Consider the following 18,579-nt stretch of genomic DNA (forward strand, 5'->3'; position numbering starts at 1 on the left):
CACACACACACACACACACACACACACACACACACACACACACACACACACACACACACAGAGCAACTCAGTTACTGGAGATCTTTCAAATTACCCCATCCAAGAATTAGTATGCTGTAGGAGAAACTGTAAAAACACAACCCAGGGAAGTTCAGCAGGAGAGAGAGCATAATTAAGGTTCCTCAATTTTGTCTGTAGGGCTAGTAAGTTCCAGTAGTCTAGTCCTGCTTTTCTCGGTTTCATTCCTGAGGGTATTCGGGTTAAGTACTAAATGGTCTTAAAGGAAAGGAATGCTTCTTACTTTTTCTGTATCCCTCGCAGCTCCTAGCATAATGCTCTATACTTTTTGGGTTCTTGGTTTCTTGGTCAATTCAGCACCAGATCATCCCTACTAGACTCAGGTCTCTCCTGTTTTCAAAGACCTCCAGTGAAAAATATTCCACCTGGGGTGGCTAGGTGGCACAGTGAATAGAACACTGGCCCTGGAGTCAGGAGGACCTGAGTTCAAATCCAGCCTCAGACACAACATTTTCTAGCCATGTGACCTTGGGCAAGTCACTTAACCCCCATTGCCCTGCCCTCCCCCCTCCAAAAAGAAAAAAAAGAAAAAAAAAGAAAAAGATTCCACCCTACATTAATAATTTATAGCCATTTTGGTCTTGATCAGTCTCATTTCTCATCTAACCCAAATCTCCTATGATTAACTAATTTCCTTTTGTTTCAGGAGACATTATTCAATAGTAGGTCCAGTGGTGGAATTAGTAGTTAGTCCTTGTTTCTTGATATGAGTTCCATTAAGAAAAACAAAAACAAATTCTAGAAAAAACTAAAGGCCCAAAGCTGATTTTAAACTAATGAAAGAAACCTGGAAATATGTATCTTAAGGGATTGAATAAGGAGAAGCTCAAAGCTCTCTGCTTATATTTGAAAAAAAAAAAACTTTCTGGGGCAAAGGAGAAGATAAGTGACTTATATACCTTCCTAAGTGAACCCTTTCAAATTTTAACAACCATCATCCATTCAGAAGTTCTTGGCTTTATCTTATCTGAAATCTTCTTGTTTTCTCCTCAAGTTTTTCTTCCGGTCTCAGTGAACACAATAACAGTCACCAACTTATAGAAAACAAAACTTGTAGGGTCATACAACCAAACCTTTAGCTTCAGTTGCAAAAGGCAGTTAGGTGGTGCAGTTGATAGAATGCGGGGCCTGGAGTAGGAAGACCTGAGTTCAAATCTAGCCTCAGACAGTAACTAGCTATGTGATCCTAGGCAGGTCATTTAACCTTGGGCTATCTCAGTTACTTCATCTGTAAAACAGGGGTAATAATTAGAACCTACTTCACAGGTTTTTTGGGAGGATAAAATAAAATACTATTTGTGAAATGTTTTCCAAACTTCAAAGCATTTTATAAATATGAACAATTTTTACTATTATTGCAAGAAATCTAGGCATGCAGAGGATGTGACCATTGTGGCCCCAGGCTTACTGTATTAGGATAGAGGGGAAGGAGTAACCTATCTCTGTTGTTCTTGTTCAGTTGTTTTCAGTTGTGTCCAACTCTCTGTGACCTCTTTTGGGGTTTTCTTGGCAAAGATACTGGAGTGGTTTGCCATTACCTTCTCCTGATCATTTTATAGCTGAGGAAACTGAGGCAGGCAGGGTTCAGTGACTTGCTTAGGGTCACACAGCTAGTAAGTGTCTGAGGTTGGATTTGAACTCAGTTCTTCCTGACTCTAGGCCCAATGCTCTATCCACTGGGCTACCTAACTCTCAACTTATATCTGGGACTATAGAATTTTAAAATATGGCATAAATATCTTATTTTTCTTTATTGATGCCACTATTCAACTGAAAAATATTTGTATATGTCTTTGAAACTGTGACTGTCATAGGGTCAAGAGACTGTAAAATAGGGGTGGCTAGGTGGTATAGTAAATAGAGCACCGGCCCTGGAGTCAGGAGGACCTGAGTTCAAATTTGGCCTCAGACACAACACAAATACTAGCCATGTGGCTTTTGGCAAGTCACTTAACCTCAATTGCCCTCCAAAAAAGCAAATAAATAAATAAATAAATAAGAGAGACTGTAAAATAAAGACCTAGAAGGCATCTTCTTATTTCCAACCCAATTTTTTGACCTTGAGCAAATTGTTTAACCTCCTTGGGTCATAGTTTCCTGATGTGCAGAATAGGGAGTTGGGTTAGATAGTTTCTGAGTTTCCTTCCAGCCTTCCATTCCTGGATTTTCTTTTTATTATTATTATTTTTTCTAAATTCACTTTTATTTTATTTTCAGTTTCAAATTCTATCCCTCCTATCTTTCCCCCCAACTACTGAGAAGGGAAAACATTTCAAATATTTCAGTGCTTGTCATCAGACATTAACTAGTGATAAAAGTCATACTATACAGAGTTTTTTGTGTATCACTAATAGGGCTCACAACAGTTATTTTTACATAGCTCATATTGCTACTTTTTTTTAACATTGCCATTCTTTAAGAATGGCTCTATTCCCATTGGTTGACATCAGCCAAACCAGAAAAATTTATTGGAATGTTAATAAGATTACTGAGGCTGTTAGAATATTTGCCAGTCAAATAGATTTCATACAACCCTAATGGACATTTTTCCAAATTTAACTTTGTCAGTATAGAAAGAATGATTTACTCTTCTATTCTTTATTTATATTATATTCTTCTATTCTACTTACCCTATTCTTGGTTCTTTAATACTCATGCCTGACATTTTTTCTTTGCATAGATGCACTCTTGGGATTCTTAGCAGACTCATATAGCCAGTCTCTTTTGTCTCAGCCTTTGGTGGTGTCTACATGGGTTTTTAAAAATTAATTAATTTATTTTTAATTTTCAAAATTCATTTCCACAAGATTTTGAGTTACAATTTTTTCTCCCTGTCTTTCCCCTAACCCCCATCCCAAAATAGCAAGCCTACTGAATACCCCTTCTCCCAATCTATTCTCTCTTATATCCTCCCCCATCACTCCCCTAACTTTCTAGTAGGGCAAGATGGATTTCTATACCCCACTGGCTGTATATCTTATTGCCTGGTTGCATGTAAAAAAACACATTTTTTTCTTAAACATTTGTTTTTAAAATTTTGAGTTCCAGATTTTCCCTTCTTCCCTCCTCACCCACCCCCACTGTGAAGATAAGCAATTCAATATAGGTTGTACATGTGTAATTCCATAGTAGTTATATTGTGAGAGACTAACTATATTTCCCTCCATCCTATCCTGCCCCCCACTTATTCTGTTTTCTCTTTTGACCCTATCCTTTTTCAAAAATGTTTGCTTCGGGGGTGGAGCCAAGATGGCGGAGTAGAAGCAAAAATGTTTGCTTCTAACTACTTTCTTCCCCAATCTGCCTTCCCTTCTATCATCCCCCCTCTTATCCCCTACCTCACCTATTTTCCTGTAGGGTAGGATACCCAATTGAGTGTGTGTGTTATTCCCTCCTTAAGCCAAATTCAATGAGAATAAGGTTATCCCATTCCCTTTCACCTTCCTGTTCTTCCCCGCCATTGTAACAGTTTTTTCTTGCCTCTCTTATATGAGATAATATACTCTATTCTATCTCTTTCTCATTCTCCCAAAAAATTCCTCTCTCACCTCTTAATTTTATTTTTTAAATATCATCCTTTCATATACAGCTCATCCTGTGCCCTCTATCTATGTATACATGAACATACATATGCCTATACTCACATTTATATTTATATATACATACACCCTCCTATACATACATACATGTGTATGTATACATATATATCCATATATATATATACTGAGAAAAGTCTCATGCATTACAATTATCGTTTTTTTCCATGTAGGAATGTAAATATTTAAACTTTAATTAGTTCCTTATGCTTTCTTTTTCCTATTTACCTTCTCATGCTTCTCTTGCTTCTTGTATTTGAAAGTCAGATTTTTTTGTTCAGCTCTGTTTTTTTCATCAAGAATGCTTGAAAGGGGTGGCCAGGTAGTACAGCGAGTAAGAGCACCAGCCCCAGAGTCAGGATGACTTGGGATTGAATCCGGGCTCAGACACTTAGGACCCACCCAGAAACACCTGGACCTGTAACCTTGAGCAAGTTACTTAACCCCAATTGCTTAGGGGCAGCCAGCTGGCTCAGTGAGTAAGAGCACCGGCCCCAGAGTCGGGATGACCTGGGATCAAATCTGGGCTCTGATACTTAGTACCACACCCAGAAATAACTGGCTGTGTAACCTAGAGCAAGTTACTTAACCCCAATTGCTTTTTTAAAAAAAGAATGCTTGAAAATTCTTTATTTCATTGAATGACCCCATTTTCCCCTATAGCATTATACTCAGTTTTGCTGGGTAGGTGACTCTTGGTTTTAATTCTAGCTCCTTTGACCTTTGGAATATCATATTCCAAGCCCTTTGATCCCTTAATGTAGAAGCTGCAAGATCTTGTGTTATCCTGATTATGTTTCCACAATACTCAAATTTTTTCTTCCTGACTGCTTGCAGTATTTTCTCCTTGACCTGGGAACTCTGGAATTTGGCTATAATATTCCTAGGAGTTTTCTTTTTGGGATCTTTTTCAAGAGGTGATTGGTGAATTGTTTCAATTTCTATTTTGCCCTCTGGTTCTAGAATATCAGGGCAATTTTGCTTGATAATTTCTTGAAAGATGGTATCTAGGCTCTTTTTTTTAAATCATAATTTCAGGTAGTCCAATAATTTTAAAATTATCTGTCCTGGATCTATTTTCCAAGTCAATGGTTTTTCCAATGAGATATTTCACATTACCTTCTATTTTTTCATTTGTTTGGATCTGTTCTATAGTATCTTGATTTCTCATAAAGTCATTAGCTTCCAGTAGCTCCAATCTAATTTTGAAGGAATTATTGTCTTCAGTGAGTTTTTGAAATTCCTTTTCCATCCTGCAAATTCAGCTTTTCAAGGCATTCTTCTCTTCACTGGCTTTTTGAGCCTCTTTTGCCATTTGAGTTAGTCTGAATTTTAAATATTATTTTCTTCAGTGTATTTTTGGGTCTCCTTTAGCAGCCTGTTGACTTGCTTTTCCTGATTTTCTTGCATCATTCTCATTTCTCTTCCCAATTTTTCCTCTGCTTCTCTTACTTGACTTTCAAAATCTTTCTTGAACTCCTCCATGGCCTGTAACCAATTCATATTTTTCTTGGAGGCTTTTGATGCAGGCATTCTGACTTTGCTGTCTTCTTTCCATTCCATGCCTTAATCTTTTTTGTCTGCAAAAAAGGATTCTATGGTCTGTTTGTGCTTCCTTGGTTTGCTCATCTTGCCAGTCAATTACTTGATTTTTGAGCTCTTGGCCACAGTAGAACTCTGCTTCCAGAATGGAGAGAGCTTTATCCCCAATCGCTGGGGTTTTTACAACTTCTGGAGTTATTAGGAGGACACCCTCTCTACAGTCCCCACAAGCCCCCACAAACTCTGGCCCCCTGGCCACACACTCCAGGACCACCACCCAAGACCATGATCCAGATCTAAGCAGGTTAAAGCAAAAGCCATTACCTTCTGAATGGTTTCTTTGTCCCCCTATATATGTAGGCCAGGAGCTCTGGAGGCAGCCATGTGGCAGGGCTGCATAGCCGCTGCGCCTCTGCTGCTTCTTGCCCTGGGTCAGAGGCCAGACCAGTCTTTTCCTTCCCCGCTGTTCCAACAGAGTTCCACACTGACCTTTTACTTTGTCTTTGGTGTTTGTGGTTTGAGATGTCTGGAAACCGCCACAGCTGCTGGTGATTCACTATCCTGAAGTCTGCTCTGGCCACCTCTGGTTGGGGCCACCCTAGGACTGGAACCAAGTGGCTCACAAGGGACTGTGCTTGGCTCCCAGTGTGGTGCAATTTACCCTTCCTATTGTCCTGCTGGGCTGCCTTCAGCAGATTTGTTTCTCTCTGTCACTTTGTGGGTTCTGTAGCTCTAAAATTTTTTTAGAGTCATTTTTTTACATGTATTGGAAGTGATTGGAGTGGGAACTCATGTCAAGTTTGTGCTTCTACTCTGCCATCTTGGCTCTGGTCCCCCCAGATCCCCATTTTCAAGAAGTGAAAATTAAGACCTAGAGAAGGGGAGCCCCCAGGATCATATAGTAAGGCAGTAACCAAGCCAAAACTGGAACTCAAGTCTTCAGAGTTCTTTTTCCCATAGCTGTGGTAACTGTCACACTCAATGGGCCTGTTGCTGCATCCAGAATCAGACCTAGATACACAAGAAAGAAGGGGAAGCAAATTTCCAAAGTAAACATGAACCTTCCATTCAAGAACACCAAGAAACATGCATTTTTTTTTTTGGTAAAGATCAGTATTCTGATACTCTCAGACTTTCAATTCAGAATTTAACAGTTCTATAAATAAAGTTCTGGCCTGTGGCGTCCTTAGACTTCATTTGTCATGGTGGGCAGTAGTGGAAGATAAGTTCTCATGAAACATGCCAGAAAATCCAAATCAGAGATGTCATGGGACTATAACACTGAAAGTAATTTTGACAAACCTGACAGAAGCAAGAATCCCTTGAGCTGGGGATCCCTGGCAGTTTGTCATCCAACTTCTTATTGAGCACTTCCAATGTTCATTCTCTCCTTAGTATATCTTTTATTGTTAGAAATTTTTTTGTATTGAACCCAAATCTGCCGTTCTCTACTTTCCACCTGCTGGTTCTAGCCTAGGCCTGCCTTTTGGAGCACCACAATTCCCCTACTAGATGACAACTTCTCAAACATTTAAACACATATTAATCTTCTCTTTTTCAAGATAAACACTCTCAGTCCTTCAACCTATGTTCATATATTATTTCTTGGACACCCCCCCCTCCCCGCAACCATCTCAATAATAACTTAGATTTCTAGTTTGCAAAGTGTTTTACACATGATGCTCATGACAAGCCTATAAGGTAAGTACTATTGTTATGGTTTGTGGTGCTGGGAACCCTGAAATGTAAAGGCACAGGGCAATTCTGCCTGGAAAGAATTGGAGCACTCAAGCCTTCTTTCAATCAAGGAGCAGTTTACTATAACACCAGTATGGAAGGTAGATTCCTAGTAAATCTGCAACTTAATGGGGGTAAGATTGGTACTTACATAGAGAAAAAAAAAGGAAAAAGGGTCAGTGAAAATATCTTGATGGGATTAAGGAGTAGTAAACAGCCTGGGGTGGTCCAGTGGCAATAGTGTAAAGGAATAGTTGGGATTAAGGAGTATGAAGTAAGCTAATTAAGTAATCAAGGTCAGCTGGAGTGGGTCATATGGCCTTAGGGGAGATGACAGTGATCTGGGCAGCTGAAAATATATAGGAAAGTTCAGGGACTGACTCACTTCTAGAGACTTTTCCTTTAGGGGTCTGGGTCCCATAACTCCATCACTATCATCCCCATTTTATAGAGGAAACAGACTCAGAAATATTAAATGACTTGCTCATCACACTGAGTTAAGTGTCAGAGGCAGAATCTGAATTCAGATCTCTTCTGACTTGGAGTCTAACATGACAAAACTGCCAGTCATGAAGTAGGGGCAGAGCTCCCTATAAGATCCTATGAATTTATAATTTGAAGTCTTTACTGAGTGGATATACTGAGTCCAACATTGTACTTGGTGTGTGGCACATTGGGGAATAAGGGAAAGGACAATATATGATTCATGTTTTCAAGGGGCATGTCATCTAGTTGAGGAGATTCCAAAAATGTATGAAACAGCATAATTAAGTTCTATGGTGTTATTTTGATACTGTAGATGTAATAAAATCTAATTAATCTAATGAAATGAAGCATTTCTAACCTAGAAAGATTTCCAAAATGGTACAGCTTCTTCATGTTCTTTGACATGACTCTACCACTATATGATTTGACAGAAAAATCATAATATATAAACAATACAGGTTTGAGTTGTTGACGTCATTCATGCTTGACTCTTCATGATCCCATCTGGGATTTTCTTGGTGAAGACACTGGCGTGTTTTGACATTTCCTTTTCCAGCTCATTTTACAGATGAAGAAATTGAGTTAAGGATTAAGTGATTTCTCAGGGTCACATAGCTAGTAAGTATTTGGGGCTAGATTTGAACTCAAGAAGATGAGTCTTCCTGACTCCAGTCCTGACACTCTATCCACTGTGCCACTCGGATGCCCCCACAATTTTGGATTATCACTCTAGAATAACTGAGTAACAAAATCATCATCTCAGTTCTTCCTGGGACAGTCCCCTCAAGGATCCAAAGGTACTCTTCACAATAATCAATATCAAGAATCTCTTCTGAATAATAGAAGAGGGTGTTTCCCTTCCAGTGAAACTATGGGCTCTTCCCTTGGATGAGTGCTAGGTCAACTGATTTGTGGATGGAGAAAGCAAAACTATCTTTTTTCAAACTTTGGTTTCTACTCTTAATCCATTTCCTTAAGAAAGACGTTTCTGTTTACAAAAAGTTATCCACTTTTCCAAGGAGGGAGGGAGTTTGAAAAGGGTTTTATGGTATTTTTTAATGGTTCAGTTTTGCTAAAAAGAAAGTTTTTAATATGCTTCCACAACTCCCTTCTTGCACTTCTTGTACAATTATTTGAAGAGTAATCTATATCTATTAATTCTAGGATCTCAATTTTCAGCCTATTAATCAGTGGTAAGATGCATTGCTCAAGTTGGTCCAAAATATGAGCCTCTTTTAATTTTGCTTTAATGCAGTGAATGCAACAAAATAATAAGATGACAAGAACTATTCTATATGTTTTAACAGTCTGTCAAGTGACATAATAGAGGACATTGCCTTGATATAGAAAAAAATGCAATGGTGGTAGAGAAAATTCATTATTCAAACATACTTAAGTTTCTAGCCTGTCCTTTAATCTCTAAATAAGAATGAGAATTCTATGCAGAATAACAAAATCTTATGGGATCAATTTAAAGGCAAATGAAACTAGTAATATTTTCTCCTTGATCTGGGAACTCTGTAACCTGGCTATAATATTTCCTAGGAATTTTCTTTTTGGGTTCTTTTTCAGGAGGTGATTGGTGGACTCTTTCAACCTCTATTTTGCTCTCTGGTTCTAAAACATCAGGGCAATTTTCTTTAAGAATTTCTTGGAAGATGATTTCTAGGTTCTTTTTTTGATCATGGCTTTCAGGTAGTCCAATAATTTTTAAATTATCTCTCCTGGATCTATTTTCCAGGCCAGTGGTTTTTCCAATGAGATATTTCACATTGCCTTCTATTTTTTCATTTGTTTTGATCTGTTTATTAGTATCTTTATTTCTCATAAAGTCATTAGCTTCCATTTGCTCCAATCTAATTCAGAAGGAATGATTCTCTTTAGTGAGTTTTTGAGATTCTTTTTCCATCTGCCAAATTCAGCTTTTTAAGGCATTCTTCTCCTCTTTGGCTTTTTGAGCCTCTTTTGCCATTTGAGTTAGTCTATTTTTTAAGGTGTTATTTTCTTCAGTCAGGTTGTTGACTCTCTTTTCATGGTTTTCTTACATCATTCTCATTTCTCTTCCCAATTTTTCCTCCACTTCTCTTATTTGGTTTTCAAAATCCTTCTTAAGCCCCTCTATGGCCTGTAAACAGCTTGTATTTTTTTTTTTGGAAGTTTTTGGTGCAGGAGTTCTGACTTTGTTTTCTTTTTCCTGTTCCATGCTTTTATCGTTTTTGTCCCCAAAATAGGAGTGTAAAGTCAGATTGCTGTGCTTGCTTTGCTTCCTTTGCTTGCTCATGTTGTCACTCAATTACTTGACTTTTGAACTTTTTGCCATAGTAAAACTCTGCTACCAGAGAGGAGAGCTTCATCCCAAATGCTGGGGTTTTTTCAGCTGCCAGAGCTATTAGTTGGGTGCCCTCTCTGAAGCCTCCACACACTCTGGCAAACCGGTCATGTACCCTAGGCCCTCCACCCTAGAGAGTGATCCAGATCCAAGCAGGTTAAAGCAATAGCGATTGCCCCTCAGACTGGTTGCTTGGTCCCCCTACAATCTGTAGGCCAGGAGCTCTGAAGCAGCCATGTGGCAGCAGGCGCATGGCTGTCACAACTCAGCCACTTCTCCCTTCAGGGGCAATGGCCGGACCGCACTCTCAGAACCCCTGTTCCCACAAAGTCCACACTGAATTCTTACTTTGTCTTTGGCATTTATGGATTGATAATTCTGGAAACTGCCACAGCTGCTGGTGATCTGAAATCCTTCCAGCCAGGACTGGCTGTGTCTACCGTGAGGCTAAAATCTCTGGCTGGAGTGGGGCTGGGCGTGGCTCCCAGAGTGCTGTGCTGGCCCCTTCCTGTTGGCCTGCCAAGCTATCTTCAGTGGGAGGTTAGCTTCTCTCTGTCATTTTTTGGGTTGTGTAGCTTCAAAGTTTGTTTAGAGTAATTTTTTACATGAATTGGAGGAGGTAGAAGCAGCAGCCTTTTGGAAGTCCTGTTTCTACTCTGCCATCTTGGCCCCAAGGGGCAAATTTTATTGTAGCCAATAAAAGTGGGCAGGGTTCCTAGTGAACCTGCAACTTAATAAGAATAAGGCTGATGCTTATATACAAAAGGTACAGTGAAAGGAACTGATTGAGATTAAGGAGTGGTAAGTAGTCTGGAGTGGACCAGTGATCTGTGCTGTTGGAATGTATGGGAAAATTCAGGAACTGAGTTGTTTCTAGAGACATGATCTTTTCCTGTTAGGGGTCTAGGTGCCATTAACCTATCATTAGATATGAGGTGGAACCTCAGAGAAGTTTGGATTTGCATTTCTCTCTTTAGGGATTTGGAACATTATTTCATATGGTTATTAATTGCTTCCCTTTCTTCTTTTGAAGAAGCTTGCCTTTCACATCTTTTGACCATTTATCTATTAGGGTATGGCTCTTGTTTTTACATATTTTTCCCAGTTCCCTATGTTTCTAGGATATCATACCTTTATTGGAGTAATTTTTTATAGAGATTTTTCCCATTTAATGTTTTCCCTTCTAATTCTCAGTATGTTGATTTTATCTGTTTAAATATTTTTCAATTTTATTTAATCAAAATTGTTCTTTTTGTCTTCTATCTCTCAATTATTCAATAATTCTTCCCACATTCATAGTTGTGAAAATATAGCCTTCCCTGCTCCTTTAGTTTGTTTATGATATGCCCTTTTGTATTTAAGTCCATTATTTATTTGAAGCTTATTGTGGCATATAGCATGAGTTATATGTCTCAACTTAATTTCTGCCCATTCTGCATTTCAAGTTTTCCCAGTAGTTTTAAATAGAATAGTTAATGAGTCCTTGCCTCAGTAATTGGAATCTTTGGATTTATCAAAGACAGTATGTTGGCATCTGGGTCTTGCATACATACTCTGTTCCATTGACGAACTTTTCTATTTCTTGACCAGTGCTTTTTTGTTTTCATTATCACCGCTTTGCGATATAATATGAGATTTGGTCTCAAGCTGTAGCAGCAAGCACCCCAAGTGCGTCCTCAGGGTGGCTGCCCATACAGGTTCTTGGATGTGCTGTGTTAAAGGAAAGCAACTCAAAATGGGTTAACAAGCTTACTTTAGTCAGTCAGACATATATCGTTTACCTTGTTCAGGGGAAAAGGTCAGCACCCCGAGCTTCAAAGTACACAGACAGAATTATCAATACAGAAACAGATCTAGTAGACAGATTTCAAACTGTCCAACCATTACATCCATACCCAGTCAACATCTGGGTTTTTTCAAAGCCGGGGGGCTCAGGACAACGGCTTCCCAGAATCCATATCAAATCACAGAACACTTCTCAAAGTGAGCCCCCAAAACAAAGCCTCACATCAGGGCTTATATAGCCTTCTCCTGGCTCAGAGAATGTAACAACCTTATTGACTCACTGGCCAATCAAGAAGTATCTACTGAAAAGCAAGCCTCCCACCCCAGGCTTCAGGTGCACTTTAGCCTAGGGGCAGGGAAGATCTTTAAATTTGCATTTCCATTACACAAGCCCTCTTTCTTTCCATTATTTCCCTCAAAATTCTTAATTTTTTGTTCCTTTAACTGAACTGTGATTATATTCTTCTAGTTCTACATATCACTTTTACAATAATGAGCTTGTTTTGTGTCTAGGCCCAAGAGGCCCATGTGATTTCTTCTTCTTTGGCTTTTAGGAGTTTATTTTAAACAAAAGTTATGAGTTCAGTTGTGATTGCCCCAAATCCTCATTTAGTGATATTCCTAACACTTCAACAGAGGTTGAATTCTCTGCCAAAATTAACATTTATATCTAACTCTAGTTAACCCCTGGCCTCTTGTTGTTGACACAAAAATTCAAGGTCCTGGAAGTGTTTGGGCAAAGAAACAGAAGATTATGCAATAGTAATTGTGGATAAATTGGCCCCAAAAGAGAAAGTTGGGGAAAGAGCAGCCTTTTCTTGGGACTTCCCTTAGGCCTTAGATACAGTGGTGGATTCAACTTCGATCTTTGGCTCCAAGATGCCTGTTAAGGCACTTATTCTTCCTCCTTGATATCACCCTTCTCTTCTATAACACAGTTTATCTTCTTTTTCTCCTATTGTCGGTTGCCTTAAGGTTTCTCTGTTTAGCTTTGTATAATGCCACTCCATGTTTTTTGAGGGCCAAAGCCTCGGAATGGATGTATTCCTATATGTCTTCATATTTTAACATAAAAGGATATTGTGTTTTATCAAAAGCATTTTTGCAGGTATTCATATAATCATGTGATTTTTATTGTTTTCCCTATTAGCATAGTTAATTATGCTTACAGTTTTCATAATTTTGAACTGATCCTGCATTCCTGGTATGAATACACTTGGTCATAGTCATAACATTTTAAAATATGTTGTTGTATTTTCTTTGTTAATATTTTAGCATGGATAATTATTATAGGTATTTGTCTATAGAATTTTCTTTCTTTGCATTAACTCTCTCTGGTTTAGGTATCAGGGTTGTATTTTTCTTATAAGTAGAGTTTGGTAATATCTCTCCTTTCCCTATTTTTCTAAGCAGTTTATGTAATATTGCAACTAATTGTTCTAATTTAATAGAATTCACTTGTAAATACATTTAGTCCTTTTTTTGGGGTAGAGCCAGTTCTTTTATTTATTACTCATTTTTTTTCCCTGAAATTGGGTTAATTCAATTCTCCTTTTCTTTTCTTTTTTTTCGGAGGGGGGAAGGCAGGACAATTGAGGTTAAGTGACTTGCCCAAGGTCACACAGCTAGTGTGTCAAGTGTCTGAAGCTGGATTTGAACTCAGGTCCTCCTGATTCCAGGACCACTGCTCTATTCATTGTGCCACCTAGCTGCCCCTATTACTCCTTTTCTTGTTCTATATTTTACATTTTTGTAAATATTCATCCATTTCACTCAATTTATCAATATAATTGACATATAACTGGGCAAGATAGTCTCCCATATTTCCTCTTTATTTGTTGTGATTTTCTTTTTTAATTTTTTATATTGGCCATTTGGTTCTCCTTTTTTGGTCAGACTAACACTTCATCTATTTCCATATTTTTTCAAATTTGTTTATCTCTCCTTTGATATTTGACATTTGTATTTTTGTATTTGTTTTAGGCTTTTTTGAATTGTTGCTTGCCCTATATGTTGAATTTTTTTTTTATGAAAGTGTCTAGGGGGATAGTGGAGAGATGGTGATGTGCTAGGACCTAGACAAGTCAAGATTCCCAAAAACATTTATATATAACTCTAAAAACATACCACGTCAAAAAATAAATAAGAATCACCTTTAAGTGCCTCCACTCAGACCAGAAGTGTACAGAAAGAAAGACAACCCAAATTCTGCAAAAACCAAGACAAGTCAGGACAGGTGGAAATCACAGCACAAAGTAACCCCAGCACAACAGGAAAGTTCTAGCATGACATGAATCCCAGCAGCACTCAACACAGGGAGAAGCATCCCTGAGCCTAGTGATGGGAAATTAGCTCAGAACAACCACAAAGTCCCATGGTGGGACTCTAGAGCCCAGAATGGGAGAAGGGCCTCTACCAGAGTTTAATGTAGAGTGAGTGATCTTGTGAGCCCAGTGGGAAGAAGTAGGTCCTAAGCAGAGTTTAATGCCAAAGAAGCTCCTGAGTTCAATAGAAGGGGAAAGTGCCCCAAGATGAACCTAACACAGGGATTGTTATCCCAAGAACTCTGTGGTAAAAAGGCCTTACATAGAGTCCAGCTTGTTAGCAACTCCTGAGTCTAGCAGCTGCTACTATGAAGAGGAGAACCTAGAATATAATGTTCCAAAAGAGAAAAGATATAGGTTTAAAACCAAGAATAGCCTACCTGGCAAAAATTAAGTTACAAAGGAAAAATGGATTTTTAGTGAAATGGAAGATATTTAAACATTCCTCATGAAAAGGCCAGAACTTAGTAGACATTTTGAAATAGAAACACAGGAGCCAAAAAAAAAACCCAACAAAGAAAAGTATACACATTTATTTAATTGGAAGGAAACATATGGGAATGAATTGTTTAAAAGCTAATGAATGATAAATGTTTCCTGAGAACTCAAACATCTTTAAGGTTCATAGAAAAAGGTAAATATTACAAGGGTGTTTTTTTTTTTAATTTTCTTGTTTGAAAAATCCAGGAAAAAGACAAAAATGGGAAGTTTAAGGAACTATACTGGGGAAGAAAGGAGCTGGCAGGGGTGGGAAATCACTATTATTATAATCACCATACCTATTCAGGTACATGAAATGAAAAGTAATTAATCATAATGAAAGGGAACAGGCATTTCACAAATTTCACTTTTATCTGAGCCAGATAAAAAAAGATTGAACTGGGGTGGCTAGGTGGTACAGTGAATAGAGCACTGGCCCTGGAGTCAGGAGGACCTAAGGGACCTGAGTTCAAATCCAGCTTCAGATACTTAACATTTAACTAGCTGTGTGACCTTGGGCAAGTCACTTAATCTCAATTGCCCTACCTTCCCCCCTCCAAATAAAAGCCAAAAAAAAAAAAGATTGAACAAAATCACTACCCACACATACAAAAATTTCCATATAGAAATACATTAAACCCAAAAAAGAAATTAGGAGAACATAGGTCAAGGGAGGGGGGAGAGAGGGATTTAGGAAAGAGGGCAGGATAAGTAAAGGAATAGTCATAAGTAAAACAAACTTTAATGTTGGAGAGAAGAATGTGAAAGGGAAGAGGGGGTTAAAAGCAAAGGAAGAAAGAATAAAAACCTGGAATCAGGGATGGGATAAAATAAAGGTGGGGGGGTGGCTAGGTGGCGCAGTGAGTAAAGTGCTGGCCCCAGAGTCAGGATGACCTGAGTTCGGTTCTGGCCTTAGACATTTAACACCCACACAGAAAAAGTAGCCGTGTAACCTTGGGCAAGTTACTTAACCCCAATTGCCCTCCAAAAGGAAAAAAAAAAGGTGGGAGAGGATGGAGGGAAATACCCAATTAAGTATTATGATTGACAGAAGCAAACGCTTTTGAAAAGGGATAAGGTCAAAGGAGAAAATAGAATAAGTGGGGAGCAGGATAAAATGGAGGGAAATATAATTAGTCTTCCACAACTTGACTCCTATGGAAGTGTTTTGCATAACTACACATGTATAACCTATATTGAATTGCTTGCCTTCTCAATGAGGGTGGGAGGGAAAGGAAGAAGGGAGAGAATTTGGAACTCAAAGTTTTAAAAACAAATGTTAAAAATTGTTTTTACATGCAACTGGGAAATAAGATGTACATGCAATGAGGTATAGAAATCTAACTTTCCCTACAAGAAACTAAGGGGAAAGATAAGAGGGGAGGGGATATTGGAGGAAGGGGTAATCAGAACTCATGCCATCTGTGGGGGTGAGGGGAGAGATGGGAAGAAAATTTGGAACTCAAAATCTTGTGGAAATGAATGCTGAAAACTAAAAATAAATTAATTAATCAATGTCTCTAAAAAATAAAAAATAAACCATCCTAATAAAACCAAATATGGCTGAATATGAAGAGAGAACATTCCAGAGTGTTTTCAGTTTAGGGTTTCTTTTAGGAGATAATTGGTAGATATTTTCATTTTGTCCTCTGATTCTAATAGATCTGGACAGTTTGTTTTTTTTATGATTTCTTGAAATATTGTGTCCAAGTGTTTTGTGTGGTAATGTTTTTCAGTGAATCTTGTCATTCTTAAATTATCTCCCTTTGACCTGGACAAAAGATCAATTTGTTTTTGATAGTAGATACCTCATATTCTCTCCCCCCCTCCATTTTTTGACTTTGTTCTAATAGTTTTGGTTCTCTCATGGGGTTATTGAGGTGTTTGCTTCATTTATTTTTATTTATTGCCTTTTTGGAGGGCAATTGGGGTTAAGTAACTTGCCCAAGGTTACACAGCTAGTTTTTTTGTGTGGGTGTTAAGTGTCTGAGGCCAGAACCGTACTCAGGTCCTCCTGACTCCGGGGCCAGGACTCATTTATTTTTTTAAAGAATCCGTTATTTAAAGGAAGATTTTTCTACCTTCTATTCTGAGCTACTTATTCTCCCTTAAATTTTTTCTTCTAGAACTCTAATTTCACATTTTGCTTCATTTCTTCCAACCATTCTTGCATTTCTTGTAGTTAAGCCATTTTTCCCCCTTATAGTTACTGTGGTATTAATCTCTTGAGGCCAGCTCTAAAGTGATGCACTAAAACGGAGAAGTGAGGATAAAATCATAGGCTAGGTGAGACTATCAAAACAATCCATTTATTGATACCATAAGAAAGGTTTTTATAGAGTGATGAGACAAAAAAACGTAACTATAGGTCACTAGGCTTTCCAATTCTGCTTTGTTCAATTTCAAGATGCCAGACAGTGATGTCAAGCAGGCCTTGATGATAATCATGTCCTTGATGTTTCCATACACATGAATGGTATCTAAAATGTATTAATAATATTAAAGGCAGCTAATACCTTCTGGCCAGAATACCAGAACAGGGCAGAGCCCTGGATCTCGGGTATCAGGCAAGCTCTGATTTACAGCCACATCACTAGGAAAACTAGGAGCAGACTATTCAAGACACAGCCTGATTCCTGGATCAGATGTTTAGGCTACCTTCAGTCTCTTACTTTGGGTTTCTTTCTTGGGATTTTCTCCACTCAGAGTATTTCTTCATGGCATTTAGTGTTTTCTTCTGTTAAATGCAGATTTTCAGCTTCAGTTCCTGGGTATGGATGTTGTACTTGGGCCAATCCGCCTTGGTAGTCTTGGATGGGTTGAATTCATCATGTTTGGTCTGGATGTCACTGCTGATCCTAATTGAGAAGAAGTGGCTGGTATTAGACCCCACCCCATCCTCAATACTTGCCTTCTATCTCAATCTTGTGGTCCACTGTGAATTATGACCTTAGTCAGTCTTTGTCTTCTCCTTGCACAATTCCCAACCTAGATTTGTTTCTGTCCCTTTTTATGTAGCTCCCAGGCCCCAGTGGGATCTTAGAAATAACACTATCTTCAGGCTTTCTGTACTATTCCTCTGTTCCTGGCACCATTGTGCTCAGTTGGCTCTATCTACTGCTGGGGTTCCTGGTTCCTGGCGGAGTTCACAGTTGGATCCTGTCTCCCTGTTCAGGGAGACAGTCCTGCAGGTCTGCCTGTGACAGCTTGGACTGGTTTTCCTGTTACAGTTCTTTTTCCTATCTTTACTAGTTTTTAGGTTTGGATTATATAAAGACATGCTTTGTCTATGGGTAACATAGATGCATATCTGGTCTTGGATCTGGCCCACTCTGTTTCCAAGGAAAACTGCACCTTTTATCTTTGTGGGGAGTAGGAGAAGGTTTTGCCAGTATCATTAGCAGCCTACTGGGAAAAGACAGGTAGGATCCTGGACCACTGTGGTTTAGTATAGGCTAGAACCTTATCTACCACACACACACACACACACACACACACACACACACACGGGATCTATGGGGTGTTAACGGAAAACTAGCACCTCTAGTGGAAGGGCTTGCTGAGCCCTTTTCAGGGCTGCTCATCCACCTTTCATGTCCATGTCCACCTGGCACAAAAATCTCACTTGTGTCTCCAAGAAGCTGTAACATGTGCAATAGCCACACCCTAGTTAAACCGTCTCAGCAGAAGGGCTAAACGAAGTTGAGGGTAACAAACAGGTATAAAACCATCAGGTGAATTAGGGGGAGGTCTACCTCAAGCACGTCAATACTTTCCCTTGCAGAATGGGCGGATGAGAACAATTTGTTCTATGTATGAATGTATACATTCTAGGGGTACGGTTAGGGCTCAGAATAAAAAGCACTTCACCTGATCTCTGTCAAGAGGACGATAACACTTTTGGTTACACAAAAACAATCCTGAATAGCTAGTAAATTTCCTTCCCAAGTTATCAGGGAAGCTATATAGATTAGTACAGACAAATGAATAGGGAAGAGTACATGAACTCTTCAGTTTGGAGCAAGAAAAAATCATACCTTCTCCAAGGACGGATAAAACGATCTAATCAAGGAGAGTCCACTCTAAGTACTCCCTAGGGTTAAAGGCGGTGAAAATCAAGGGGCATGGGGGCGGCTAGGTGGCCGCAGGGAGTAAAGCGCTGGCCCCAGAGTCAGGAGGACCCGAGTTTGGTTCTGGCTTCAGATACTTAACACCCACACAC

At 38.9% G+C, this 18,579-nt stretch overlaps 1 protein-coding gene across 1 annotated transcript in view; it reads left to right on the forward strand.

Moving 5' to 3' along the window:
* Window positions 1-18,579, forward strand: part of SLC10A1 (solute carrier family 10 member 1) — a 65,411-nt gene that overhangs the window by 994 nt on the left and 45,838 nt on the right. The window lies entirely within an intron of this gene.

Source organism: Petaurus breviceps, unplaced genomic scaffold (genome assembly GCF_028583685.1).
Source record: "Petaurus breviceps papuanus isolate PSGF00001 unplaced genomic scaffold, PetGlider_PUasm1.0 189, whole genome shotgun sequence".
Taxonomy (NCBI): domain Eukaryota; kingdom Metazoa; phylum Chordata; class Mammalia; order Diprotodontia; family Petauridae; genus Petaurus; species Petaurus breviceps.